Source organism: Orcinus orca, chromosome 7 (genome assembly GCF_937001465.1).
Source record: "Orcinus orca chromosome 7, mOrcOrc1.1, whole genome shotgun sequence".
Classification (NCBI taxonomy): Eukaryota; Metazoa; Chordata; class Mammalia; order Artiodactyla; family Delphinidae; genus Orcinus; species Orcinus orca.
Window position 1 is genome coordinate 105,407,950 of NC_064565.1, and position 27,876 is coordinate 105,435,825.

The 27,876-nt window shown below is 42.3% G+C and overlaps 1 long non-coding RNA gene across 1 annotated transcript; it reads left to right on the top strand.

Annotated features, from left to right (window-relative positions):
• The first annotated feature begins 1,408 nt into the window (after positions 1-1,408).
• Positions 1,409-27,876, top strand: LOC117200976 (uncharacterized). Its single transcript, XR_004482859.2, has 2 exons — positions 1,409-11,243; positions 27,432-27,876. It is a non-coding gene; the product is annotated as an uncharacterized LOC117200976 (long non-coding RNA).

The following is a 27,876-nucleotide window of genomic DNA, read 5'->3' on the forward strand; positions in this document are numbered from 1 at the left end:
CCCTGTGCTATACAGTAGGTCCTTGTTGGTTATCTATTTTATACGTAATAGTATATGTATGTTAAGCCCAAACTCCTAATTTAGCCCTTCCCCCCTTCCAAACTGTATTTTAAAATTCATTTTCTTTATCACGTGTGTGTATGTATACGTGTGTTCCTAAGTACCTTTTAAAATTTTTCTCCATACAATTGCCGCATGTTCCACATTTAAGAAGAAATGTCTCCTGTTTGACGTCTCCTTCCCTGTCTTCTCCAGCTCACCACAACATCTTTAAAAATTCAAGATGGAGGGCTTCCCTGGTGGCGCAGTGGTTGAGAATCCGCCGGCCGATGCAGGGGACACGGGTTCGTGCCCCGGTCCGGGAAGATCCCACATGCCGCGGAGCAGCTGGGCCCGTGAACCATGGCCGCTGAGCCTGCACGTCCGGAGCCTGTGCTCTGCACAGGGAGAGGCCACAACAGTGAGAGGCCCGTGTACCGCAAAAAAAAAAAAAAAAAAAAAATTCAAGATGGAGAGGAAGTTTGATCTTTAGTTTGACCTGATACTGGCATTTTACATGTGATGCTGAAATAAAGGAATGCTGTGATCTATCTTAGATTGGTTGACTCTATAAAAGCAGGATCACATAATTTGTAATTTCAAATTCACTTAAGTTTAAAATAACATTGAATCCATGCATATGGAATGTAAGTCATATTAAATAATTTTAGTGAGATTTGCAGAAGGGCTTATATATTCTATAGCTATAGATACAGGCATTGATGTATAGCTATATATATATATATATATATATATTCATTACTGTTACTGAAATAATATCCAGACAAAGGAAATTTTAAATCACTCAGAAGAAAAGTAAATGTGATTCATTTGGGAACTAGCTCTACTTTTAAAGGTGGATTTGATTTATGGTATTTTGAATAATATATAGTTGATTGAACTTAGTGTGGTTATTATTACCAGTAAACATAGGATATATGGCATAGTGACACTACAGTGTTTCCAGAAGTTGCAACATAGTGTACTGTTTCAAACCAGGACACAAGCATATTTGCACCTGAAAAGCACTGCAGCTCCAGAGGGAGGGGTGACCTTCCCAACCAGGGAAGACCTTGATCAGACATCCCACCCACACTCCTCCCCTTTTCTATCTTCTTCTGTTATTCAGGTTTTTTTTCAAAACATTGGCTTCTACTTTGTCTATAATCCAGGAAAAAGAAAAATAAGAGGAAGTGAAGGGGTAAGTTAAATTGCAAGAAGCAGAGCTTCCCTGGTAGCGCAGTGGTTGAGAGTCCGCCTGCCAATGCAGGGGACGTGGGTTCGTGCCCCCGTCCGGGAAGATCCCACATGCCGCGGAGCTGCTGGGCCCATGAGCCATGGCCGCTGAGGCTGCGTGTCCAGAAAAACAAACAAACAAAAAAATTGCAAGAAGCAACCAAGAAACTTACTTTTTGCCAGTGGTCAGGTCAAGGACCATGAAAGTAAGGAAGAGTTAATAAGAAAGCAATGGGGCTTCACGAGGAGGAGGCTGTCTCACGATTCTACGTTTTACGTTAAAGGACTGTTCACATTCCATTCCATGGTGTGTCCTTGTCCTGGAGGACTTTCATTTCAGTAACAGGTGACAGGAACACATCTGGTGCTGCCTGAGTGAAATGGCATCTCAGAAATGGTGCCCCAGTGAAGGAAGGTCTATCTTTTTCTTGGCCCTTTCCTGGTAACGTGAAGGAGTGATTCCTACGTTAGTAGTTCACATTTTCTTAGCTCTACCAGACCACTATGATAAGGATCTTTGCTATTTACCTGATGACTGTTAGGAATCCACTATCTCTTACCTAGACGTCTGGACAGTTGAAAATCTTAGCTGAAAGTATTTTTTTTCCCCAATACTGTGCCAGGTCGACAGATGATATTAGCAACTAGCCCAAAGATCAAATAGTCAAGTGAAAACAGATTAGTAAAATGGTGTTTAAATCTGCCTAGGCAATGTGACCATTAGAACTATGTATTTGCATGGTTACTGTTAAGAGTTCGGTGAAACAAACCATCAGGATAATTTGGCTAAGGGTAATTTGCTGAGTTTAGATGACAGAGCTTATGCAAAGCAGTGTGCCTGAGTGGTCATTTGTGGCCAGAGAAACCCCTTTTCATAAGGAACTATTGGTACTGAACTTTTGAATTGCTCTGAAGCTGTTACCACATCATTTTGACCTGACTTTATTGCAGGTATTATTTTCCTTTCCACATCTTGATAGGCTTAGAAACTGCCCCAGGGCCATTATTTCAAAGGGGAAATTTCTCTTCCATCCTGTCTGTGATGTCTCTTTGCTCAGGGCTCTAGTTTTTGTGAAACAGAGGCATGCAGTAACTTCAGTCTGATCCTCTCTCTGAGGTATATAATGTGTTTTCTCCTAATTCACTGAGTTCCATCAGGGTTGTTTCCTGCCAGAATTATTTGGCAAGAATCCGCTGAAGAATTATTTTCAGATTTGTTTGTAGTTACTAGATTCAATGGCAATTTCCTGCATCTCCTGGCAAATCAAAGATTTTCTTGGAGGGGCCAAGGCCCGAGCTGCAAGGTGTATTTCTACAAGTAAATGCAAGAAGTCTGGGCACAGCATGGAGGAAGATGCTTGGGGTCCAGTTCTGAAAATCTTCCCAGTCAATTTGACAATTTTGATCCAGCACTGGCTCAGTGAAAAGAACCAAGGCACAAGACATGTGTTCTGCCCTCTACGGGGCCATAATTAGAAAGTGTGTTACAGGAGAGAGAGGGAAGCAGCTGTCACAGAATCAGTACCAGCCCAGAGCTTTGGCCATGTAGAGAGATGAGTTATGGCTGGGGGATCCGGGAGGAGTCATGGAGGGAATGGAATCGACTTGGGCTTGCAAAGCTGAGGAAGACCTCAGTGAGCACAAAGGAGAATCTCAGCAGAGGAGTCAGGATAGGGTGGCCAACTTGTCACAGTTTTCCTAGCACTTTCCCAGTTTTAGCAGTGAAAGCTCCCATCCTAGGAACCCCTCAATCCCAAGCAAAGTGGGATGGTCAGCCACCCTAGGCAGGAAGGCAGAGCGAGTGGCTACCTCAACCTGTAGGAGGGATGGCAGGGAGGCTTTTTTTTTTTTTAATGTATTAACAGCTTTTAAACCAATCTTTGGAAAATGAATAATTCCAGCTTAGCTATATAGCCTATAATACTTTGAAATTTCCCATCTACTGGGAATTCAGTGTGAATGATGGGCTTAAGGTTCTGGAAGGTCACCATACATTTGAGTGAGATTTTGTCATGAGTTCCCCTTAATGCCCTCTTTTGTCCAAGTGGCCTCAAAATTAATGACAGTGAGTATTCCCCAAGAGTCTGGGTCCTGTGGAGAGAGTTATTCTGTGACTGTGACCATCTTTTCTGAGCTTCATTTTCTCTCTCTACAAGGAGAAATTATTTTCTCCTATAATGGATTTCTAAAATATTTTAAATGAATGGGTGCCTAGACCCTTGGACTTTTGAAACTCCAGGTATACTTAGAGGTCTGAAATATTAGAAAATGCCCTAATCTTTATATAGCATTTACTCCAAGTTTTTATTTTGTTTTGTTCTGCCTTGTACATATTAAATATATAAATCTATTATTTATAAATTTATATTTATTTTAACAATATATTTCATTTAAATAAATAAATAAATATATATCATTCAAATAAATCTTTTTTTTTAAGATTTTGATGTGGACCACTTTTTTTTTTTTTTTTTGTGATACGCGGGCCTCTCACCATTGTGGCCTCTCCCGTTGTGGAGCACAGGCTCCGGACGCGCAGGCTCAGTGGCCATGGCTCACGGGCCCAGCCGCTCCGCGGCATGTGGGATCTTCCCGGACCGGGGCACGAACCCGTGTCCCCTGCATCAGCAAGCAGATTCTCAACCACTGCGCCACCAGGGAAGCCCATGATGTGGACCACTTTTAAAGACTTTATTGAATTTGTTACAATATTGCTTCTGTTTTATGTTTTGTTTTTTTGGCCGTGAGGCATGTGGGGATCTCAGCTCCTTGACCAGGGATCGAACCTGCACCTCCTGCATTGGAAGGCGAAGTCTTAACCACTGGACTGCCAGGGAAGTCCTCCCTTGCTCCCAGAAGGACTATAGATGGAATAGCTCTGCTAGAGATTTCATGATCTAAACGGTCACTTATGAAACTTAATAAAAAGGAGAATTGAATATAAGAATACCAAATTGCAGCTGAGTATTTACTTACAATAATAAAATTATCTCTCTTTTATAGAAGATTCACTGAGTAGTAGGAACTAGCAGTGATTGATGCTTTTACATCTTTGCCACAGTTAAATGAGCACAATTTAATTTTGGAACGCAGCGTCTTAAACGTTTTATATCCTTCCCACCCCAAGTACTTTGGCAGATTTAACTTGGGCTAAAGTTGAACTCCCCTCAGTTGGAGCCTGGGGTTACGTGACCACAATCAAATTCCTAAAGAAATGGAAAGTTTCCCATGGGAAGCATCTGTCTAAGTTATTCTTTCCCCAGTGACCATTGTTTAGACTAGGTTTAGAAAAACTATAGACTGCTTCAAATCAATTCCAACGCCAGAGACCGAAGAAAGCATTAGATCTTTGAACAAAAGAGTAATATATCAGATAAAAATGCAGTCAACCTTGTGCTTGTTTCATCGTGGTCACAAAAATGTCACCACAGCTCCAGACATCACATCTGTGTTTAAGGCAGGAAGAAGGAGAGAGGAGTCTACTCTCTTCTTTTACTTTATTAGGATCTGCACTATCTTTTCTACCATCCCTCTTACAAACTTTCCTTGACATTTTATTGGTCAGAACTGGGTCACATGGTTTTCCCCTCCTCTTACAAATATCTCTGGGAAAGTGAGTATTGACTTTCCATTCTCTGTAGCAGGGGTCAGCAAACTTGAAGACTGAGACAGTAAATATGTTAGGCTTCGCAGGCCATTTGGTACAACTACTCACCTCTGCCGTGTGATGCAAAAGCAGCCATAGATGATGTGTACGTGAATTAATGTGACTGTGTTCCAATACAGCTTTAGCTGTGAGCAATGAATTTTGAATTTCATGTAATATTCATGAAGTATTATTCTTCTTTTGATCTTTCTTCCACCATTTAGAAGTGTGGAAATCATCCTTGGCTCCTGGGCTATACAAACACAGAACCCCAGTCCTCTGTGTGAGAGAAGGGTGTGAATGGCTTTGGAAGGCCCACCACGTGCTGCAGCAAATAGGCCCTATACCTTGAATACAGATTATTGAAAAGTGCTGACATGTTCAATCTATCAAGCAGACATTAATTTTCCTGAGATCAACAAAAAGCACCTGCTTCCCAGTCATGTTCCTTGTCATGAACACAGTGACGTTTACCAGATTCATTTAACTCAGGAAATCTGTCCTGCTGATTTCCTGGGTCAGGAAGCCTTATATATTTTACATATTTTGTTTTAAGTTGCCCTGTAGTGACTGCAAAACTGGATCAGACGCTACATGAGAAAACTCTAGAACAGTCTAGAAGTGTAACCAGAAAATTATTGACACTATAACAAAAGCATTTGCATAATCCCTCAAAGGTCTGTTTGCATCAACTTCATAAAAATTCAGAGACAAAATTACCCTAGATACTAGTTAAAACAGGAGAGTGATGTGTTAGATACACTGATCTAATGATTATTCTCTTTGAAAGTATCTCTAAAATGTTACATGTTCATTTTCTATTTTCTTTTGAACTTCATAGTTAATTTTATAATTATGTTGCATATTTCTATATAAATATTTAAATATATACGTATAATTTTAATATGAAATAATCCTAATATATATACTATGGATAATATATAGATGTATAATATATACATATCTATGTAATCTGATGTTTCCTTCTTATAAAAAGAAATGTATTGAGTCATGTAGCTGCAGAGTCTAGGGCTTCAGGCACGATTCCAGATGCTCAAGTGATATCATCAGAACTAGTCTTGCATCATCTCTCCTCTCTTCTCTCCACTGTGTTGACTTCATGCTCAGACTCCCTCAATGGTGGTAAGATGGGCACCTACAGCTGCAGGCATACATCCTACCAGCTTAGCATTCCCAGAGGAAAAAGACCTGTTCTTTTCCCTAGGATTGGGTCTCATTGAACTGACTTAGATCATGTGTTCACCCCTGAACACATCACTGTGGTCAAGAGGTTGGAATATGCCGACTGGCCTGGCTTGGGCTGTGTGGTTGAGTGTCCCTCCCTAGAGCCGGCGATGTTATGGAGCTGGCTGGTTTGCCTGAACCACATGGTCAGAGAATTGAGGATAAGCACGTCCCCAAAGGAAAATCAGAGCGAATGGATTCTGGAAAGACAAACAACTATACAATAACATTGGCATTTTACATTTAAAAAATAATAATAATAATTTATTTATTTATTTTTGCTGTGTTGGGTCTTCGTTTCTGTGCGAGGGCTTTCTCTAGTTGTGGCAAGTGGGGGCCACTCTTCACCGCGGTGCGCGGGCCTCTCACTATCGCGGCCTCTTCTTGTTGCGGAGCACAAACTCCAGACGCGCAGGCTCAGTAGTTGTGGCACACGGGCTTAGTTGCTCCGCGGCATGTGGGATCTTCCCAGACCAGGGCTCGAACCCGTGTCCCCTGCATCGGCAGGTGGACTCTCAACCACTGAACCACCAGGGAAGCCCCTTGCATTAATCTTTACTCTTTCATGAAACCCTACTGACGTGAGAATAAAGAGATAAAAATAGTGAACAGTTGAAAAGTCAAAGAGAACAGGGGAGGAATAAGAGGAGAAAGTGATGTCAACCCTATTTTGCAAAGTGGAAAACAGGTGAACAAGTGGTAACTGACTAGGCAGAACAGGAAAAACAGAAACTTAATGCCACACAGAGTTGAGGGGGAATGTCCAGTGAGAAGCAAGCTGATTCCCATTGCAGATTCTCGGAAAGGCCAAACGATGGAAGGCACCACCTATCAAAATTTGGGTGAGGGGAATTCCCTGGAGGGCCAGTGGCTAGGACTCGGCACTTTCACCACCGTGGCCCAGGTTCAGTCCCTGGTCGGGGAACTAAGATCCTGCAAGCCGCACGGCATAGCCAAAAACCAACCAAACAAACAAAAAACAACAAAAAAAGTTGGCTGTGGAGGGGACTAAAAACAGAGAGTAGTCGAAGTTCTCTTGAAGAAGCAGCTCCCAGATTCCCTGCCCTAGCTTCTGCAGCCTGTCCATCGCCTCCCTGAATAAAGCACAAGAGATTTGCTCTTGGAAATTCTAGAGGAACTCTGAGCTCTGGGGCGCCAAGCTCAGTGGAGGGGAATGGGGTGGTGAGGCGCCTTTAAAGCAGATTGAGTGACAATCTTCATATTGAACGGTAATTCCCACAGCCTCCTTCTCGCGCTAGGTTCCCATGATCCCGGGCAGCCGGTTTTCTATTACCCCCAAAGGGAGACTGGAGAATTCCTCTTTGGGGATGGCAGCCAACCCAAGAGAGAAGACATATAGATTCCAGTCCTTGTGGGTCCCCATCTGCCACAATATAATGATGCCGAGCAATGAATAAACTCTATTTACACAGAGCTGCTGGTCAGCTTTTTAGTGGCAGTAATGGACATCCAAGAATCAACTGACATTTCAAGGAAGGCTTCAACGGGAGCAAATATAACAGATGAGGAACATGGGAGAGATGGAGACAGCGGAAGAAAACTTACGATAATTTATATCTTTAGAGAGATAAGAGAAAATTTTGCAACAATAAAACAAGAACAGAATACTATGTAAAAAAGAGGATTAAGAAAAAAGATAGTGACATAACCATACAGGGATGATGGGAGGAGGAGAAAATAGGTGCGGAATGTATGTATGAGGAAGTCAAATTCTCCTATTGTGTAGGATAGAGCCAACAGATGGAGTCTAAATTAAAAGTCAGGAAATAGCAATTTAAGCATGTAATTTAGAATATAGATATAAACACATAAAGAAAGCTAAATGAGTAGAAAATTATTGACTGGAAGTGGGAACTGAGGGTGGTGAAGGTGAGACAGGAGACTGCAGCTTTTTATTATAAGCCAATACTTACTTGATTTACAAAACCGTGCATGTAACATTAAAATGTGTTTTAACATTTTTATTAGTTTTAATATTATTCTAAAATAGTTTATATATACTTTAAAATAGCAAAAATGTTAATATCTCATTTCTTGAAGACTGCTTCCAGGCTTCCCTGGTGGCGCAGTGGTTGAGAGTCCGCCTGCCGATGCAGGGGACACGGGTTCGTGCCCCGGTCCGGGAAGATCCCACATGCCGCGGAGCGGCTGGGCCCGTGAGCCATGGCCGCTGAGCCTGCGCGTCCGGAGCCTGTGCTGTGCAACGGGAGAGGCCACAGCAGTGAGAGGCCCGCGTACCGCAAAAAAAAAAAAAAAAAAAAAGACTGCTTCCCAATAAGATGTTGAGCTATAAATGTACCTGAAGTCTCTGTGTGAAGTAATTAGTGAGAAGAGCAGCACGATGGACCAGGGGGAAGAAGCAGTTTACAAGGGAGCTCACGGGCTTAAGATCTGAAGGCATTTGAAAGAATCCTGAAACTTTCAGGAGGAAAAGTGGGAATTCCTGTTTTAAGAAGTCTGAGCAAATCATTATGGACCAAGCTGCCGAATGTCAACAGGGTTGGCAGGTGCTGTAGAAACTACAGACGCTCTGTTACTAAACCTTTTCGTTTGTATATTTTAATAATGGGAAGTCTCTTCAGATAATATTGGGGAATGAAGACTTGCTTTTCCCTTTGAGTTACAACCAGAAGTGCTTTGCATAGCAACAAGCCAGACGCTCGCTACTGATTGGCCTCTCAAAACCCCCTCTCCCTGACTGGCATCCCAGTAAACAGGTCAGATACTTGCTTTCTCAGTCTTAGTCTCAGCTAAGAGTGCCCACGTGGCCCAGTTCTGGTCAATGACGTATAAGGGAGTCTGCTTAGGGGCCTCTGGGAAGTGTTGTCCTTCCTGATGGGGAGACAGGGCACTGGGAAAGAGAGTCTGCAGGCTGGCTTGGAACAGGGTGATGATGTCATTTTCCAGCTCTCTGTGGACGTCTTCCAACCACAAGGGCATGACCAAGGGAATTTCCGAAGACACCAGTCCAAAGCCCGGGCATCAACAAATCCCAAACCAATATCAGTAACTGTGTAACTCAAGTCTTTCCAAGCCAAAGTGAATCTGTCTTGCCTGTTTTTTTTTTGTTTTTGGCGGGGGGGACCAAAAGCATTTCTGCTTTCACCATTGGTCCAAATATGTCATTGTATTACTTTCATAAATAATATTATGATCTTGGCGATTAGGCAGTCTTCCCCGTGGCAACTGAGTGAAGGAAGGCAAAATGATCCACTTACATCAATAGGATCATTCATTACATTTGTCCATTTGTATGAAAGTTCAAAACAGCTTTTCAAGAAGTGGACCTTGGGACACAGATGTTGTAGGTGTGATGAACTAATGATTCCCTCATTCCTGGGGGTTGCTTCGAGGGGACTGGAGTAGCAAGAATCTTTAGGGCTGCTGGAGCCCCTGGGGCGGTGATAGATCCCTCTGGTTGCCTTGTCCATTTACCCTCAATGCACTGTACAAACATCATCCTTTACTCTGAGTAGCATCAAGTAAAATGTGCCAGGAAGCCATGCGTTGGGACTCACTCATGGCCTTTACGTGCATTATCTCTCTTGGTCTTTGCAGGAGCCTTCTGAAGTTATTATTAATCTCTTCCAAGTGTAGAAACTGAGTCCCTGGATAAGTTAGATATTTGAGGATTAAAAAATAATCAGACATTCTACCACTAAGAAAAGAATTTTATCCTACAAAATAAGGTTTTTGAAATCCCCACTCTAGGGTTGGGTCATTTCCATCTTTATCTGTTGATTCCCATGACAGACAATCAGCAAGCATTTGCTGAGCACTGCTATGTCCTTAAAGGCCTCAGAGAAGACTCAGTGACCCGAAGTTCCCTGAAAAGCAAGCCAGAAACAGGCAAAAATGAGAAAAGGGTTCAGCCTATTAGGTTGGTGCAGGGTGTGATACTGTTTTGTTTTACATGGATAAAGGCTGCTTTAGGGAACTACCTGGCAGTCCAGTGGTTAGGACTCAGTGCTTGCATTGCAGGGGACCCAGGTTTGATCCCTGGTCGGAGAGCTAAGGTCCTTCAAGCCACATGGTATGGCCAAAAAAAAAAAAAAGGCTGCTCTAAAGTCTGAAGGACAGTGAAGCACAGGATGTTGAATGATCAGGAGGAAGCAGTACTCCTCCCCAGGTCCTTCGACATCGGCACCCCAAAGAGAAACAAACTGTTATACAGGAAATAGTTTACTTCCTGCCTTCAGTCCCTTTTAAAAAAAATAAAATAAAAATAGATAATGGAGGGCTTCCCTAGTGGCGCAGTGGTTAAGAATCCGCCTGCCAATGCAGGGGACACGGGTTCAAGCCCTGGTCCAGGAAGATCCCACATGCCGCCGAACAACTAAGCCCGTGCACCACAACTGCTGAGCCCGCACTGTAGAGTCCACGAGCCACAACTACTGAGCCTGCGAGCCACAACTACTGAAGCCCGCGCACCTAGAGCCTGTGCTCCACAGCAAGGTGAGCCACTGCAATGAGAAGTCCGTGCACCGCAGTGAAGAGTAGCCCCTGCTCCCCGTAAGTAGAGAAAGGCCACGCACAGCAACGAAGACCCAACACAGCCAAAAATAAATAAATAAATTTATTAAAAAAAAAAAAAAGAGAGATAATGGAGTGCCCACATCCACAGCCATTTGGGTGGCAGAGTCAGAATTCAGAAGTAGGTCTCCAGACTCCCTCTACAGCTGCGGAGAGAAGAGGCACACTTATTATTCCCAGCTCTCCATCCTCATGTTACCGCTTCCCTCGGAGGTGACTGGACAATAACGAACGTTCACAGCAAGAAAGAGACATGGCAGGAGGCAGCTAGCGGGGCGATGTACTGGAGGATGGTTTGCCAACCTCAGAACTGAAAGCTGGGAGAATGAGGGTGGCTCGGCCAGCTCCAATCCCTGTAGTCGTGGTCGGTGAGGATGTGATGCGACCAGAGAAGCTGGGACAGAAGACAGTGGCCGCATTGTTCTGCGGGACTGAGGCGGAACGTACTTCCTCACCATTTGTTTCTCTGGCCTCCTGAACTCCACTAGATGGCATTGTCCTCGCCCCGTGCCAGCTGCCCAAGGTGAGAAAACGGGGAAGAGTTTGCGGCGGTGCAGGCTGCGCTCCGTCTAAGTGTGCGTGGCATTTCTTACTTGTTTCTCTAACTTCTGGGGCTGTTTGTCTGAGACTCTCAGCCCCGAGGCTACTGCTGATCAGATGTTTTATTTCCACCTGTGAACCAAGATGGTGGGGCTCTGATAAGGAATCGAAGAGGTCTGGGGGACCAGAAAGCTAGTAGGACCTTCTCTTTCTGAGGATGAGGAAAACAAAGCCCCAGAAGGCCAAATGAATGTCCCCAAATCTCAAAACTACTTAGTGACGGAGGCAGGAAATTCTCCCTGTTTGGGAGCCTGCCACCTCCTGGGAATGTGACCCTGGTCAAAAAACTCAACTTCTCTGAGCTTCATTTTTCTCATCTGTAGAGATTATAAAAGAACATTTTCTATAGGGATGGAAGAAGGAGCTGAGATGGTTCACATAAAGGGCACGCTCCCCTGTCCGAGCACACAGTGCATGTGGAGATGTTTGCTGTATAGTATCATTGATTCCTAGGCTGTTTCTCTCCATTCAGTTCTGTAGGTCTTCACTGTGCTGATAGCTAACTGTAGGAATCACAGTAAAATCATCCCATTTGTGGAAACTCACGGAGCTATGCACCTAAAAAGTGCGAATTTTACTGTCTCTAAATTATACACGCACAAACCTGAGGGTTTTTAAAAAGACATTTATTCCATTTCAACTATCAAGTCTCATTAATCACACGTAACGCTGTCATTTGAAAAGGTTCTTACACGGTTATGGTGGCCAACTTAACATATGAAGGCTAAAGTTTAGAAAGAACGGAATTTTTAAAGTACATTTATCTTATTCTAAATGTAGTCACAGTTGAGGTCAGCTTGGGTGCAATTATAAATATTTTCCCAGAGTATTGGTTAAATATTCTAAAAGTTTCAGCAGTCAATTAAGAAAATGCGTCCTGTGGTTAAATAAAGACAGGTTTGTTTGGGTACTTTTAAGGAAATTACTGATTTCCCCTTGTAGTCTCTGTGTTTTTTGCTGCCCAAGGACTTCAACAATTTCCATGAACTCCAGAAGTTATTTCTCTGAAGCTTCGTAAAGTCAGAATGTGTTTTCCTGATTTCCTTTCTCCCAAGCAGACATGACTTTGATCCTCTGGAACCTCCTGACACATGGTAGCATCTGATGGACTTACCAAGATCTATCCGACATCCTAATTATTTGTGAACATGTCTTATTTTCTCCTCTGTTTAGCGTTTTTTTTTTTTTTTTTTGCGGTACGCGGGCCTCTCACTGTTGTGGCCTCTCCCGTTGCGGAGCACAGGCTCCGGACGCGCAGGCTCAGCGGCCATGGCTCACGGGCCCAGCCGCTCCGCGGCATCTGGGATCTTCCCGGACGGGGGCACGAACCCACGTCCCCTGCATCGGCAGGCGGACTCTCAACCACGGCGCCACCAGGGAAGCCCTGGATGTTTACCTTTTTGAGGTCAGGGGCTACATCTGAACGACGTTCCTGTTCCTAGTGGGTGCCTAGCATTGTGCTGAATGAATGGAAAAATCAGTCATTATTGTTAACTAAGAACACAATTAAGAAGCAATGTTTTATTTCATAGGGAACCTGAATAAGTGAAAAAAATCACCAAACAAAATGCTGTTTCATTATTGTTAACGGGTAGAAGCAGAACAAAGAAGCAATGTATTGTTTCAGAGGGAACTTTACGTCCTTGATTTAGTAAATAGACAATCTTGCATTAACATATCAATTATTTTTAAATGAATGTTCTGACTGGACCTGGAATTAGGGCACCTGAACTGTGATCCCAGCTCTGTGACTAGTAAACCGTGGAAATTTGGCTAATCACTTGAGCCTCTGAATATCAGTTTCCTCCTCTGTACAATGAAGGGATTGAAGTCATTCTTAGATCGTCTCCAAAGTTCCTTCCAGTTTTATCATCCACCAAGTGTGGGCCTCCCTGTCTATCTCAATGCCTCCGGCACGGTGGACCCTGAGGAAATGCTGCAGTTAATTGAGGGAGTTAAGTGGTTTCCCTTTAACATCGTTATTTTACAAACTATTTATTTATTTTTGGCTGCGGTGGGTCTTCCTTGCTGTGCGGGTTTTCTCTAGTTGTGGCGAGCGAGCAGGGGCTACTCTTCGTTGTGGTGCACAGGCTTCTCATTGCAGTAGCTTCTCTTGTTGCGGAGCACAGGCTCTAGACACGTGGGTTTCAGTAGTTGTGGCACACAGGCTCAGTAGTTGTGGTGCATGGGCTCAGTAGTTGTGGCTCGTGGGCTCTAGAGCGCACGGGCTTCAGTAGTTGTGGTGCATGGGCTTAGTTGCTCTGCGGCATGGCATGTGGGATCTTCCCGGACCAGGCATCAAACCCGTGTCCTCTGCATTGGCAGGCGGATTCTTAACCACTGTGCCACCAGGGAAATCTCTACAAACTCTTTATTGATAATATAAATGAAATCTCAGCCGAGCTCTTCTTTACATTAGCACAAATTCCTAATTGGCAGGTTCCCGATTACTAACGTTGTATTTAGTTTGAGTTCTTGACACGTTTACTCTCATACCTCTTCCATATATTACAGATTTTTTTTTTTTAGATAAAAGGGATACATAGAAATTAACTTGTCCAGGGATTCTGAATCTGGAGGCTCTAAACCCATGGGCTTAAGGACTCCATGAACCCCTAAAATGTAACCCTCAGAATCCTGCCACTCTTTATTCCTTTTCTTTACCTTTTTAGGAAAAACACTTATCACCACCTGAAACTGATCATGTTTTTACTTTTCCTCATTGTCTGTGCCTGAGCCTCTCATTCTGCTACACACACACACACACACACACACACACACACACACACACACACACACACACACCACTAGACTGTAAGCTCCAGGAGGGCAGTACCTCCTCCTGTCTTATTCACCACTGCACCCTAATGTCCACAGAACAGGGCCTGGCACTCAGTAGTTGCTCAATAAACATTTGTTGACTGAATGAATGTGTAAACCCCAAATAAATGGATTCTTTGGAACCAGTCTAAATTCAATATCCCATCCCCCTAACCCACAAATCCAATTCCAAAATTATTTTTAAAATATGTAATTTGTAAAGTTTCTGGGAGGTGGAGATATATCCCAAATACATATCAAACTTCCTAAAAGTCCTCTTTACCCATCCATCTCTCCCATATCTCATATAAGGCAGGTGCTTTAAACTTTCTTCTCTTTTTCTTCCCCAAATTCCCACCCATGCTGGCTCCCTTTCTCATTGTTCTCTCCCCCTCTGCCCCCAGATCTTTTATTTTACAAATCAGTGAGCTTTAGTGTCTTCCCAAGGTCGTGAAGCCATTACCACTAATGTCAGAACATTTTCATCACCCCGTAAATAAACTGGTACCCACTAGCAGTCACTTACCGTTACTCCTTCCCCTGTCCCCTGGCAACCACTCATCTACTGCCTGCGGATTTGCCTATTCTGGACGTTTTACACAAATGGAATTATACAATATGGGGCCTTTTTTTGGTCTGGTTTCTTTCACTTAGCATAATGTTTTGAAGATTCATCCATGTTGTAGTACGCATCAATACCTCATTCCTTTTTATGGCTGAATATATCCGACTGTGTGGATATACCACTTTTTGTTTATCTATTAATGGACATTTGGATTTTTTCTACTTTTTGGCTATTATGCATAATGTTGCTATAATTATTCATGCACAAGTTTTTCTGTGAACATGAGTTTTCAGTTCTCTTGGATATAAACCTAAGAGTAGAATTGCTGGTCATATGATAACTTTACGTTTAACTTTTTTAAAAAATTAATTTATTTTTGGTTGCGTTGGGTCTTCCTTGCTGCACGCGGGCTTTCTCTAGTTGCAGTGAGCGGGGGCTACTCTTTGTTGCAGGCTTCTCATTGCGGTGGCTTCTCTTGTTGCAGAGCATGGGCTCTAGGCACATGGGCTTCAGTAGTTGTGGCACATGGGCTCAATAGTTGTGGCTCGCAGGCTCTAGAGCGCAGTAATTGTGGTACACGGGCTTAGTTGCTTTGCAGCATGTGAGATCTTCCTGGACCAGGGCTCGAACCTGTGTCCCCTGTATTGGCAGGTGGATTCTTAACCACTGTGCCACCAGGGAAGTCCCTATATTTAACTTCTTGAGGAATTTCCAAATTGTTTTACACACTTTTGCCAGAAAAGTATGGGGCTTCCAATTTTTCCACAACCTCACCAACAGTTGGTATTGTCCATCTTTTTTTTTTTTTTACTATAGCCATCCTAGTGGGTGCGAAGTAGCATCTCATTGTGGTTTTGACTTGCATTTCCTTAATGACTAATGATATTGAACATCTTTTCATGATGTTATTGGCAATTTGTATACCTTCACTGGGGATATGTCTATTCAAGTCTTTTGCCCATTTTAAAATTGGATTATCAGGGCTCCCCTGGTGGCGCAGTGGTTGAGAATCCGCCTGCTGCTGCAGGGGACACAGGTTCGAGTCCAGATCCAGGAAGATCCCACGTGCCATGGAGCAACTAAGCCCGTGCACCACAACTGCTGAGCCTGCGCTCTGGAGCCTGTGAGCCACAACTTCTGAGGCCCGGCGCCTAGAGCCCCTGCTCCGCAGTGGGAGAGGCCACCGCAATGAGAGGCCTGCGCACCGGAGCGAGGGGTAGACCCCGCTCGACGCAACTAGAGAAAGGCCCGCGCGCAGCAACAAAGACCCAACGCAGCCATAAATTAAAAAAAAAAAAAAAAATTGGATTATCATTTTATTGTTGAATTACAAGAGTTCTTCATACATTCTGGATATAAGTCCCTTACTGGATATGTGATTTGCAAATATTTTCTCCCATTCTGTGTGTTGTTTTTCACTTTCTTGATGATGCCATTGGAAGCACGAAGGTTTTTAATTTTGATTAAGTACACTTTATCTACCCTAGATCTATTCTTACTCACCTTCTGCATTAGTGCCCTGACCCTTAGGTAAATCAATCTAGCTTCTCTTGTTACCTCTGATTCTCCTTTCTACGCATCACCCTGAACTGTATAACAAAGGTCCTGAGGAAAGTAGAACTGATACAGTATCTTCTTTAGGATGTGAAATGAAGAGGAAAGTCTGTGATCTCCTATAATTTCATATTTTTGTCCCTTTCAGCTATACAAAAATATTTACGCACAATGTGCGTTTTTCTGAAAGTATGGTTCTGTAGATTTATTTCATCAGATTTTCAAAGATATCTTTAATGCCAAAAATATTAATAAATGTGCATCTAGCCTCATCCTCTTATGTTACCGGAAAATGAAAACCTAGAGCAGTTGAGTGACTTGACCAAGGTCACCACACTTGTTAGTGACAGTTCTAGAGACACTCAGGTTTCCTTAGCTCCCTGCCCCTCCCCCATCAACACTGTCCCAGTGTATCATGCTGCCTATAGGACTCCCATATTGCAGGTGAATTCCTCTTGGAGCAGCATATCAATCCAGTACCAACATTTTTGAGACTGAAGCCATGCAAGACTGAGATGAAAAGGTGTGTGGGAGCTGGGGAACAGGGTGGGTCTTGGTGGGGTACAGAAGTATCAGTCCTGAGGCTCCCCTGAAGAAGTCGTTTGCCTGGATTGAGGGCAAATCAGAAAGTGACAATGAAAGGTGGGGAAGAGATGGTGAAGGTAAGATGTAAGCACACATCACCTCTATGCCTGGGGTCAGCTGGAAATGGACTGCAGTTTAAATCATGGAAGTGCTTTGCTGAGCACTGGACAAGGAATCAGAGACTGACACTCATTTAGGGACAAGAAAAATGGTACAATCAACGAGTTTGATGATCCTTTCTTCCATCTAGACAATGGAAGAAATTGCTATGGGTGCTACAGTGGAAAAAACAAAAGAGCATTTTAGAAACTTACTGGCTGAGTATTTACTTCTAGACTTTTCTTGCAGTCAGCAAGCAATTTCTAAATGCTTGTGTGGGCATCAAGGTTAATACTTTGGCTACAAGTTCTGTTTCGTTTAGTTAGTGATATTGTACCAATGTTGATTTCCTGCTGTTGGTAATTATACTATATTTATGTACAATGTTAATGTAAGGGGAAGCTGGGTGAATGATATATGGGAATTCTGTCATTTTTGGGGGTAACTTTTCTGTAAGTCTAAAATTATCTCAAAATAAAATGTTGAAAAATAAAAAAGGGTGGCGCAGTGGTAGAGAATCCGCCTGCCGATGCAGGGGACACGGGTTCGTGCCCCGGTCTGGGAGGATCCCACATGCCGCAGAGCGGCTGGGCCCGTGAGCCATGGTCGCTGAGCCTGCGCGTCCGGAGCCTGTGCTCCACAACGGGGGAGGCCACAGCAGTGAGAGGCCCGCGTACCGCAAAAAGAAAAAAAAACTTTGGCTCCGTTTTTTAGTTGTTGTTTTTTTAATTTCCAGAAATGTATGTTTTAGCAATACATTCTTTACGGGATCCTAATTAAAAATATTAGCTAGAAACCAAACATAGCAAATCTTATTGAATTTACATATTTATTTTATTTTATATCATGTGCAGGTGGTGTACTTCTAACATTTAAGATTTTTAAATATTAAAGGATATGGAGTGAGAACTTTATCTCCACTTTCAGCTACAGATCCACCCAGTTCCTCTCCTTGCAAGCAATGTTTTGTGCTTTTCCAGAGATATTTTATGCATGTATAAGTGTATATAGATATACTGGTATATCTATATCTATCTATATCTATATATACCAGTCAAGTTTACACACAAAATTAACCATCACAACACACACATACACACACACACACACTCACTCCAACTTTTACACAACTGGTAGCATACTCATAAAAAGCTTTATTATATTTTGAAGTGAATTTTATGCAAACAAGGGATGTGACAATAAGGAAGCGTTCTTTTTGGCCTCATTCATACGACAGATTTTTAAAATATGATTTTTAAATCTAAGTCATCTGGGCATACAGTTTTATTTTTCAAATCTAGTAGAAGTGAAATATTTATGGTGAAAAATAATCGCCTTTTGATCTGTCCCCTGCACCTCCTTAGCCTGCTTCCCAGAGGCAATCACTTTTTCCTCTCTTAGTCATTTCTTCCGGTAGATACGTCTAAAACTGCTAACTAGTAGGATTCTGCTGTTTTGACTCAGTTTTAGTCACTATCTGTTGGGCTCTGGTCCTTTTATTCTCCATTCCTTCATTCTCTCAACATATCAAATGATATCACTATGGTCTCAACAAGTTACACTTATGGTTTGAATAATATTTAAGCACCATTATTTCTTCTAGACTACAGCCAGATCTTGTGATCCCCTAATTATCAAAAGAAGATATAAACACCCCTAACCTTTCCTTTAGTTGTCCTCTCTCCTTCCATCTTCTGTCGTTTTCCTTTTACACTGCCAAGGTCAATACCATTTATATTTTCTTCTGTAACCATAACTTAGTTCTCCATATATTGTCTATAGGCTGTTTCTACAAGTTGAAAATCAGTCAGTATGTTTCCAATGGTGATGTCTGTGTAAAAATTGTTCACTGCAGAATCAGCTTATTGCTCTGATTGCCTTTTCTTTCATCCAACTTTTCATCTTTCCTGGAGTTTCTAATGGTCTCTATTTTATTCTTTCTTTCTTCTATTCCTGCACTGTTTGCCTTAATCACAATCACAGTTTTTCCCCATACTTTCTCGCCAACTAGATATTCTGTTGGGGATGTCCCTCCCCTTTTCCCCTGAAACGTCTCCTTCCCTCCATCCTTCTGTTCCCATCAGGACTAATCAGCCAGCGGCCCAGCTCTCCTTCTAAGGCCGCCTTTCACCACTTTTCTTAGTTGGACCCACTATTTTTTGGATTCTATGCTTGCTTTCTTTATTCCTTCATTTTGCTGGAACACTTCTTCAAGGACTGTTCTAAGAAAGAGTGTGATATTTACTCCCAGATTTAGCATCTATCTGACATTTCTAGCACTTCCTGATCACCTCATTTGACTTTTCTCTATGAATTTGCTGAAAGTAGAAATAACACCCTAACCACCTATTACTTAGCATAAGGAACGTCTTACTTTTATACAAAAAGAATTCGTGTAAGAGGGGCAGGCATCGCATCTCCACTGTCCAGGCCCTCAAAATAGAGACACTGGGGCTTTCCTTTACTACTATGGTTCCTCTAGGTGTCAAAGTACCCCCCCCCTTTTTAAAAATTATTTTGTTACTGATACATTTTTCCCCAGCTATGTCTCCCAGCTCCCATTTTGCTAAGTTCTAAAGCCTCATAAATGGTTTATTGCCAGGATTATCTGTTACTTTGTTATATGGCAGGTTTTCATTTTTATTCATTTCTTAATGTAATAGTCTTCCAGACCATGCCCAGGAAAGTATTTCTTTCCTCAATCAGTAAGGCACAAATGATAGATTCTTTAGTGGAAAACACAACCCGCATCTTTTCACACAACTCTGCCCCACTGCAATGCAGAAGTGACTGGAATCATTTCCTTTATTTATTTTTTTGGATAACAGTTCCTCCTCATTCTCATGACATCACTTCCTAGAATCCTGGAAGGCCGCCTCTCCAAGTGGGCCCATTGGATAAACTATCTGTTGCAATTGCTCCTCCAGCTGCCAGCAATAAAGCACTTGGGAGGTGCGTTTGCTCTTGGCCGAATTTAAAATAACCAGACAGCATGGAATTTGCAGCTGCACTTGCAGCACGAGTCGCCGTGCAAGCTGGCATGGGGAAAAAATAGCTCAGATCATCAAGGAACGGACACTTTAGGGGAAAGTCTCTTTCCTTTTTTGGCTGAGGTACTTCTGCCTTTCCCATTTCTCTGGACTCAGCAGCTAGGAGGTTATAATAGCACATGCTAAGGTTGCACATGCTAAAGAAATGTGAAACAAACTGTGCACGAGAACAGTTGTGGATTCCAGTTTAGCGCCCTCCTTCCACGTTGGTTTGCTTAGTGTGTTTAATTCATAGCCACCCAGCCCAAGATTTCTCTGTCAAAATTGTGACAACAGATCTTTCCTCCAGGGATCACTGATGTCCTTTTTACCTCTTGTAGCATCCGTGAACGGTAGATCATTAAGGAATGCCTGCCTTTTGCATGGCTGGAAATCTTGGGGCTCAGAGAAGCTAAGGGATTAACTCGAGATTTGTGTATTAGCTTCCTCATAGGGAAGCTGAGCTAATGGCAGAGTACTTAGAGGGGCCAAGGACTATAATACAGGAGAAAGTCAAGATTCCTTTGCCATTTAGACTTTGAAAGCACTGGTTGGTGGCACTCTGCTGGCTTCCAGCCAAGCATGGTGCTTCCTTGGCTCTCTCCTCATCCTCAGACTTTTTTTCTCTCCAGCTCTTAGACACATACCAGGGGACGTGGCAGAAAGTGCATGGACTTGGTGTCTTCATTGCTCACCCACGAAGCACATAAAGGGAACCCCTCCAAGCTTCTCCTTCTCTATCTGCAAAATGAAGATAATAATGTTAGAGTCCAAGCTCGTACTGGTCACCACACAACAGGCCAATAGATTGAGAGAGAAGGGGTTGGGGCAAGGAATAGCGACTTTATTCGGAAACCCAGCAGACGGAAGATGGTGGACTAGTGTCCCAAAGAACCATCTTCCCCAAGTTAGAATGCAGGCTTTATTTATACTAAAAGGGGAGGGAGTAAAGTCAAACATTTCCTGGTTCCCTTCAGCCTCCAGAGGGGATGTGTTAATCTCTTCCTTCCTGCAGTCATTCACAGGTGGGCCTGGTCAGGATGTTTCCTGTGACCTAAACAAAGATATTTTAGCTTAATGCTCATTACATAGGAGGCAGGGTTCCCAGAGATAGGCCATGATGTATAATATAAGCTTATAGGCAACATCCCTTTAGTGATTAACTTTCGCAAAAACAATAAAATGCAAATGTTAAAGTAATTTGTCCTTCCCTATTACAATAAGTTCTAATTCCCAGACCTCTGTAACAACTGAGACCACACATGTAAAGGGCTTTCTCTGGGAGCAACCAGCCACACAGTGAAGTAAGTGTTAACTCTCTACTCTGGATCCTTCATTCATAGATGTGTACATAGCACATTTTGTTTATCCATTCCTCCATCAAGGGACACTTGGGTTGCTTCCACCTTTTGGCTACTGTGACTAATGCTGCTATGAACATAGATGTTCTAAAACGTGAGTCCCTTTCTATTCCTTTAGGTCTATATGTAGGAGTGGAATTGCTGGATCATATGGTAATTCTAAGTTTAGAATTCCTTTTTAAGGAACCATGCACGGTTTTCCATAGTGGCTCATTTTACATTCCCACCTCTAGACTTTAAACAACTACTTATTTCCATTTTAGGAGAGAGTCATTTATTTCATTGTTCATCCCCATTTTTCTTAAGAAGTACTTGTCAACTGTTGGCTCTTCAAACCACCAGAAAACCTGTTGGCCAAGCAAAGCCGAGTTTACTACACCTGTTACAGGAAGGAAGACCATGTCTTTAAAGGTTGTATTAGTGTCTCAGAAGGGGAAGTCAGGGGATGATGCTTATAGGGTTTGAGGCCTGGTTGTGTGACATTAAGGCAGGTCTTGGAAGCTGAGTTACTGGTTGGCACTGGGCAGGGGTTACAACACAATAGCTTTGCATTATTGGGCACAGTGGAGCAAGGGTCCTGAAGCCGGTCCTGATGAGCAAGACGTTAGTCTTGATAAGTAAGCTCTTTCGGTTGGCTCAAGTCTTCTCTTCCAGGAGCAAGTATTTATTTCCTGGAGCAAGCAGATAAGACACTTTTGCTTCTTGTTTAATGTAAGGACAATATGCCCCATTTCAGCGCTGTTTAACACAGGCACAAGAAAATACGCTGGTTTCTGTTCTCATAGGCGAGGAAGGAAGAACCTTACCTTTACTTTAATATCACACAGTCATTGAGCGGGAGCGACAGCAGGAAAAGGAGAGATATTAGAACCAGCAGTGACAGAGCTGGAATAAACAGTCACATGGGAAATTGTAGCCCGTCAGGCCAGTTCTCTGAATCTAGATCAAGTCAATTTCTGGACTCGCTGCCTGAATTCTAACTTGTGAATATTTTGTTTTAATGTCACATCAACTGTATGTTCAGGAGGAGTTTTCCTGGTGTTCTCAGTCTTGTGAGCCATGGAGGTAACTGGTCTCACCTCCTTTCCTCAAACTAGCACACATACACATACGGTTTCTCTTTTCTCCCCACGTCTCCTTTAACACAACCTCCATTTAGTCAAAAATTGACAAAGAGCAGTGAGAAAAACTAGGCCAGCTTCACAACACTCCGCATTGTTTTGGGACACAGGAAAAAACAGCACGCTTGTTAGCTTTAATCTGATGTGTAGTCGCATGAGTTGTTTCAATTCTTACATATATTTTATGTATTAAAAATCCCTACACCTTGATACAATCAGAATTTCATACAATTTGTGACAAAGGTGCACAAGAATGAGCTAGATTTTGTGTTAAATATCACTTCAAAGTTCACAACAATCTGTTGAAACGGCGAGTAAAAATTTAAAGCAAACTTCATTCATCAGATTCCTCTTGGGAAAGCACTTTATTTATTGGAAAGAAATATTTTGATAAGCAACTTGGGTTAGGAAGGTGGGATCCCAAGGATATGATTAAGTAGAAATCACAATAATAATAGTCAACGGCCTTTTGTGGAGCCTGGATCCTGTTAACAGGAAGCTGTTTGTTTAGTTGAGCTGTGAATTGGTTTTATATGTGCCAGTTTGGGAGTAGAAACAAGAGGCAGGCAGAATTTCTCTGCATAATAGATAGAGAAGACCCAGCTAGGCTGGGCAATGCTGGAGGAAGGAGAGAGAGAAAAAAATTCTCAGCCATGGTATTGTTGACTGAAAAAAACAAAAACAGAAAAAACCACAACCTAAAAGTTGAGACTTATGTTTTATTTGGCGGACTTGCTGAGGACTTGAGCCCGGGAGGCAGCCTCTCTGATTAGCTCTGAGGGACTGCTTTGAAGATGTAAAGGGAGGAACCAGGATATAGAGGAGTTCTTGCTAAAAAAACCTGGAGGTGGGAACATCAAAAAATGACTGTTAATTAAAGAAAACCAGATATCTCAAGTTAATGACTTTAGTGGGTTTCTATGGGAAAATGCAAGAGTCATTGAAATCATTCTTTTGATATGCACCTTAACTATCTGGGGTCAGTGTCCTGCTTTTCTCCGTCCTGAATCCCCTCGTGGTGCACCATTGCGGTCAGCTGCAGTAGCTGGTGTCTAGATGGCTGCAATATCCTTTGTTTACTCACATGGCAGCTAACATATTTTTGTCCACAGTATATCAAAGCAGATAGAAATGAAATATCGAATATTTGCTGCAGGATATATGATTATAAACTCGAGGCCAAGGTTTCTCACCCTCAGCACTTTTGACATTTTAGGCCAGAGAATTCTTTGTTGGTGGGGCTGCCCTGTGCATTGAGGATGGTTAGCAGGGTCCCTGGCCACTAACCACTAGATGCCGGTAGCATCTTCCCCCTTCCACCAGTCGCGGCAATCAAAAACGTCTCCGGACATTGCCAGACGTTCTCTGGGTAGCAAAGTCACCACTGGTAGAGAAACGCTGTGTGTATCTTTAGTCAAGACTACTTTCTTGGGCTCGGGGAGGGGGGAGGGGGGAGGTCAACAGCCAGCTACTAAGATGAATGTTCTCATAATAGGAAACAGGCTTACTTTACTGGGACCCTGGATTCCTGTACTAACATTGTAGACCTGAGACGTGGCCTGCACACATTCAAATTCCTAATAAACAGTCTGATACATATTGCAAAGGCGATATGAGACCGAGTTAGATCTTAGGAGGTTTCCGAGTCTCTCTGTGCCCCTTGTCAACCTTGAACCTTTTGATTATAGCATTTTACCTAATACCTCAATACCCACATATCTGTTTCCTTTCTAGACTGCAGGCTCTTTTATTAGCACCACAGCTCAACACAATGTCTAAAATATTCTCATCCTGAAGTCACAGACCGGCAGTCCACACTCCTTACTTGGCCTGTGGCTATGTTTTATTTAACTCTTTTAAACATTAGAATGTTCACATTAAAATATAAATTTAGGGGCTTCCCTGGTGGCGCAGTGGTTGAGAGTCCGCCCGCCGATGCAGGGGGCGCGGGTTCGTGCCCCGGTCCGGGAAGATCCCACGTGCCACGGAGCGGCTGGGCCCGTGAGCCATGGCCGCTGAGCCTGCGCGTCCGGAGCCTGTGCTCTGCAACGGGAGAGGCCACAACAGTGAGAGGCCCGCGTAGCGCAAAAAAGTAAATAAATAAATAAATTTATAACTTTTCTAAAAGAATTAGAAGATGGTTCAACAGTAAACTAGCATTGTCACATTGCCAGGAATCCACAATTCCTGGAGCTGAGAATCAGTTTCTGCTTTAGAAGAGCTACATTCTGACCAGTTTTCATCCTCTTGGTATTGCTCCAGCCCCTTCTCTTGTCTGTATTACTGGCCTGGCCCCTGAAGGTATATGGATTCTCAGTCCCTGGTATAAGTGCCCCTAAAATTTTTACAATAATTGGTCTTTGATTTCCTATTAGGTATCTTAATATTTTATGGTGTAGAAAGAAAGATGGCCATACAGCAGTCTGAAACAAAGTTGAATTTATTGGTTTGCTTGACAAGAAGAGCTGCATCACTCAAATGCAAAATCAGTAGGTCTTTCTGAATAGAAATTGAAAGGGGGAGATATGTGTTGAAAAGGAAGTACATCAAACACATACGGAGGAAAAGTCTGATGGCTCCTGAGGTGCACGGCAAACTCCTCTCTGCAATTGGTCATTGCTCAAAAGCAGGACCAGGGCTCAGAGGGAAACCACAGGGGCTGTTTAAGCTCCAGTTAGCTTAGGACCATGCAAATCTCAATGTGTATGCTGAGGATTGGTGGAAAGTTTCCCTTTTTTTTAAAAAAAAAAACAATGGTTAATAATAATGACTATTATTCAGACAGTTAAGTAGCTACCTGAATGACTGAAACAAAAGGTCTCCAGGGTTTAGTTTGATCTTCAACTCTGGTACTTTCTTTCTGGATCATTAAGGATATCTTAGTGATGTTAGATGTAGGCCATTCAGTGTATCTGAATTGGGCTCCTTGAGTTCTCTTTCTGTACCTCTAGGTAACCCCTGGGCCTTTGAATTTCCCTAGCGCAACACTAGTGCATTGTATCAAGCAGATTCTCCCAGCTCCCAGTTCCCATCTCCACATGGAAATTAGGCCAGGCTGGATATTTCCTGAAACAGGACTTTCATTTTCTCCAGCCAATGTGATAAATTAGTCAAACTCATGGCCATGGATTTTGGACATTAAAATAAGTTATTGCTCTATCAGTGGACTTGCTTTTATACACAGACGTCAAACCAAGCTTCATTCCCCTGGATCCGTAATTGACAGAATGATTAAGAAACTCTTGGCATTTTAAAAGTGAATACTCAAGGCATGATAGATAGACTGAAATACTAGTCAGCATGTTTACAAAGTACTTGTCTACCAGGAATCTAGTAATTTGACAGTCCTGATTTGGCCTAAGAAATTATTAGAACATCCTTCTCTGAGGAAAGAGGGAAAAGGGAACCCCTTTAAGATGTTAGTATTTCAATAGTAAAGGGAATTTGATACATTTGGATAGTTTATACCTTCTAGTGACTTATTAAATGTTTAAAAATTTCTGTCCTGGTCTTCCCTGGTGGCACAGTGGTTGAGAGTCTGCCTGCTAATGCAGGGGACACGGGTTTGAGCCCTGGTCTGGGAGGATCCCACATGCCGCGGAGCAACTAGGCCCGTGAGCCACAACTACTGAGCCTGCGTGTCTGGAGCCTGTGCTCCGCAACAAGAGATGCCGCGATAGTGAGAGGCCCGCGCACCACGATGAAGAGTGGCCCCCGCTTGCCGCAACTAGACAAGGCCCTCGCACAGAAACGAAGACCCAACACAGCAAAAATAAATTAATTAATTAATAAACTCCTACCCCCAACATCTTCTTTAAAAAAATTTTTTTTTTCTCTCCTCATCACCCTCCTTTAAACTTTTTATTGTGGTAAAATATACATAACAAAAATTTCCATTTTAACTATTTTTAAGTGTGAAGTTCAGAGGTCTAATTTATTTATTTTTTAAAAAAAACTTGTTTTGCTAATTTAAAAAATCGATGGATGAAGGTGAGAAGCACAAATTCATTTAAGTCTCTTTTCACATATGTAAATGGGGATGCAATCTATGTCACCAGCTATCCTATGTCCCAAACCTTTCCCCCGAAAGTCTCTGATATTAAAGAAGGGAGGACATGGCTAAGTCTATATTCCACTGTTTTTAAGAAATAGAACTTCAATTATCCTTCTCTTTTCAAATCCAAAATGAGGTGCTTAGATTATGTAGAAATAATTAGATACTAAGATTTGGTGAGATAAAAAGTGCTCATTAAACTTGAGTGAAGAAGCTGTATCAAAACTGTTTATCAGCTGTTTATTTTTCTAAATAGACTGCTTTCTAAAAATCATTAAGAATGAAAAATAAAACATGTAGAACAATGGTAAAATTTGAGTAAATGTGTTCTTTATTTACTTTGAAAATTACTTTCTTAAAAATAAAAGCAGAAATAAGATTGAATGCACATTTTAAAATTTAAATCTTTTTTATCTTTATATAAAGGAAAGAAAGTATTTGCTTCAAATGTATTTTGGGCATTCTGTAGGGCAGGTATTTCCAAATAGTGATATAAAAAACACTGGTTTAAGGAGTTGTAGACTGATACCACTGTTCATTGTTGGAAAGCTGCAAACTAAAACCTCTTTGTGGAAATTCCCAGTAACATCCACAGTGTAAAAGCTTCAAGAAATCCCATAATAAAGGAAAAATCTTTTTCAATATTCTCACTGGTTAATATCATATGTGCTGTTGTGGCATTTGCGCTGAATTCATGAAATATTTCATTTCACTTCAGCAGCATCACTTCAGTGTCATCAAAATTAATCTTCATTGATATGCGATTATTTTTTTAAACATGTGGCAATTATTCAATTCTTTTACCTTCCCGTGTGGTATCACTATACGTATTAGAAGACCAAGTCTATTAAAAGGATAGAAGAATCCCCGGAACTACACAGAGTATCATCCCATAACATCTTTATTTTCATTTTACATTTCAGTGGCCTTTTTCTCCAAGGAAATAAATCGGATTGAAATTGATTATACCCAGGGTGTCATTGACCAAAGCTCTTTGCCTGCAATCCCAGGAGCTGCCACCAGGTGGTGGTGAGCCAGTTTAGATGCACAGGCTCCCTTCCAGGGGAAGTGTGAGGGACTGACAAAGCTTAAGCAGTTTTTTTTTTTAACTTCAAAAAAGGAAGAAAAGAAGAAAAGGAAGGAAGGAAGGAAAGGAGGGAGGGAGGGAGGAAGGAACCAAACTACAACGAAAATGTCAGGACAACATTATGAATTAACAAAATGCATCTATTGATAAGTTTTTTTCTAAACAGAGCGGCTAGAGACCAACTTTCTTCTCCCTCCCAGCCCGTCCCCTTCCAGTCTCCTCTGCCCCCCTCTCGGAGTTCCTAGCTCAAGGAGTGGGAACATTTTTTATGGCTGATATTC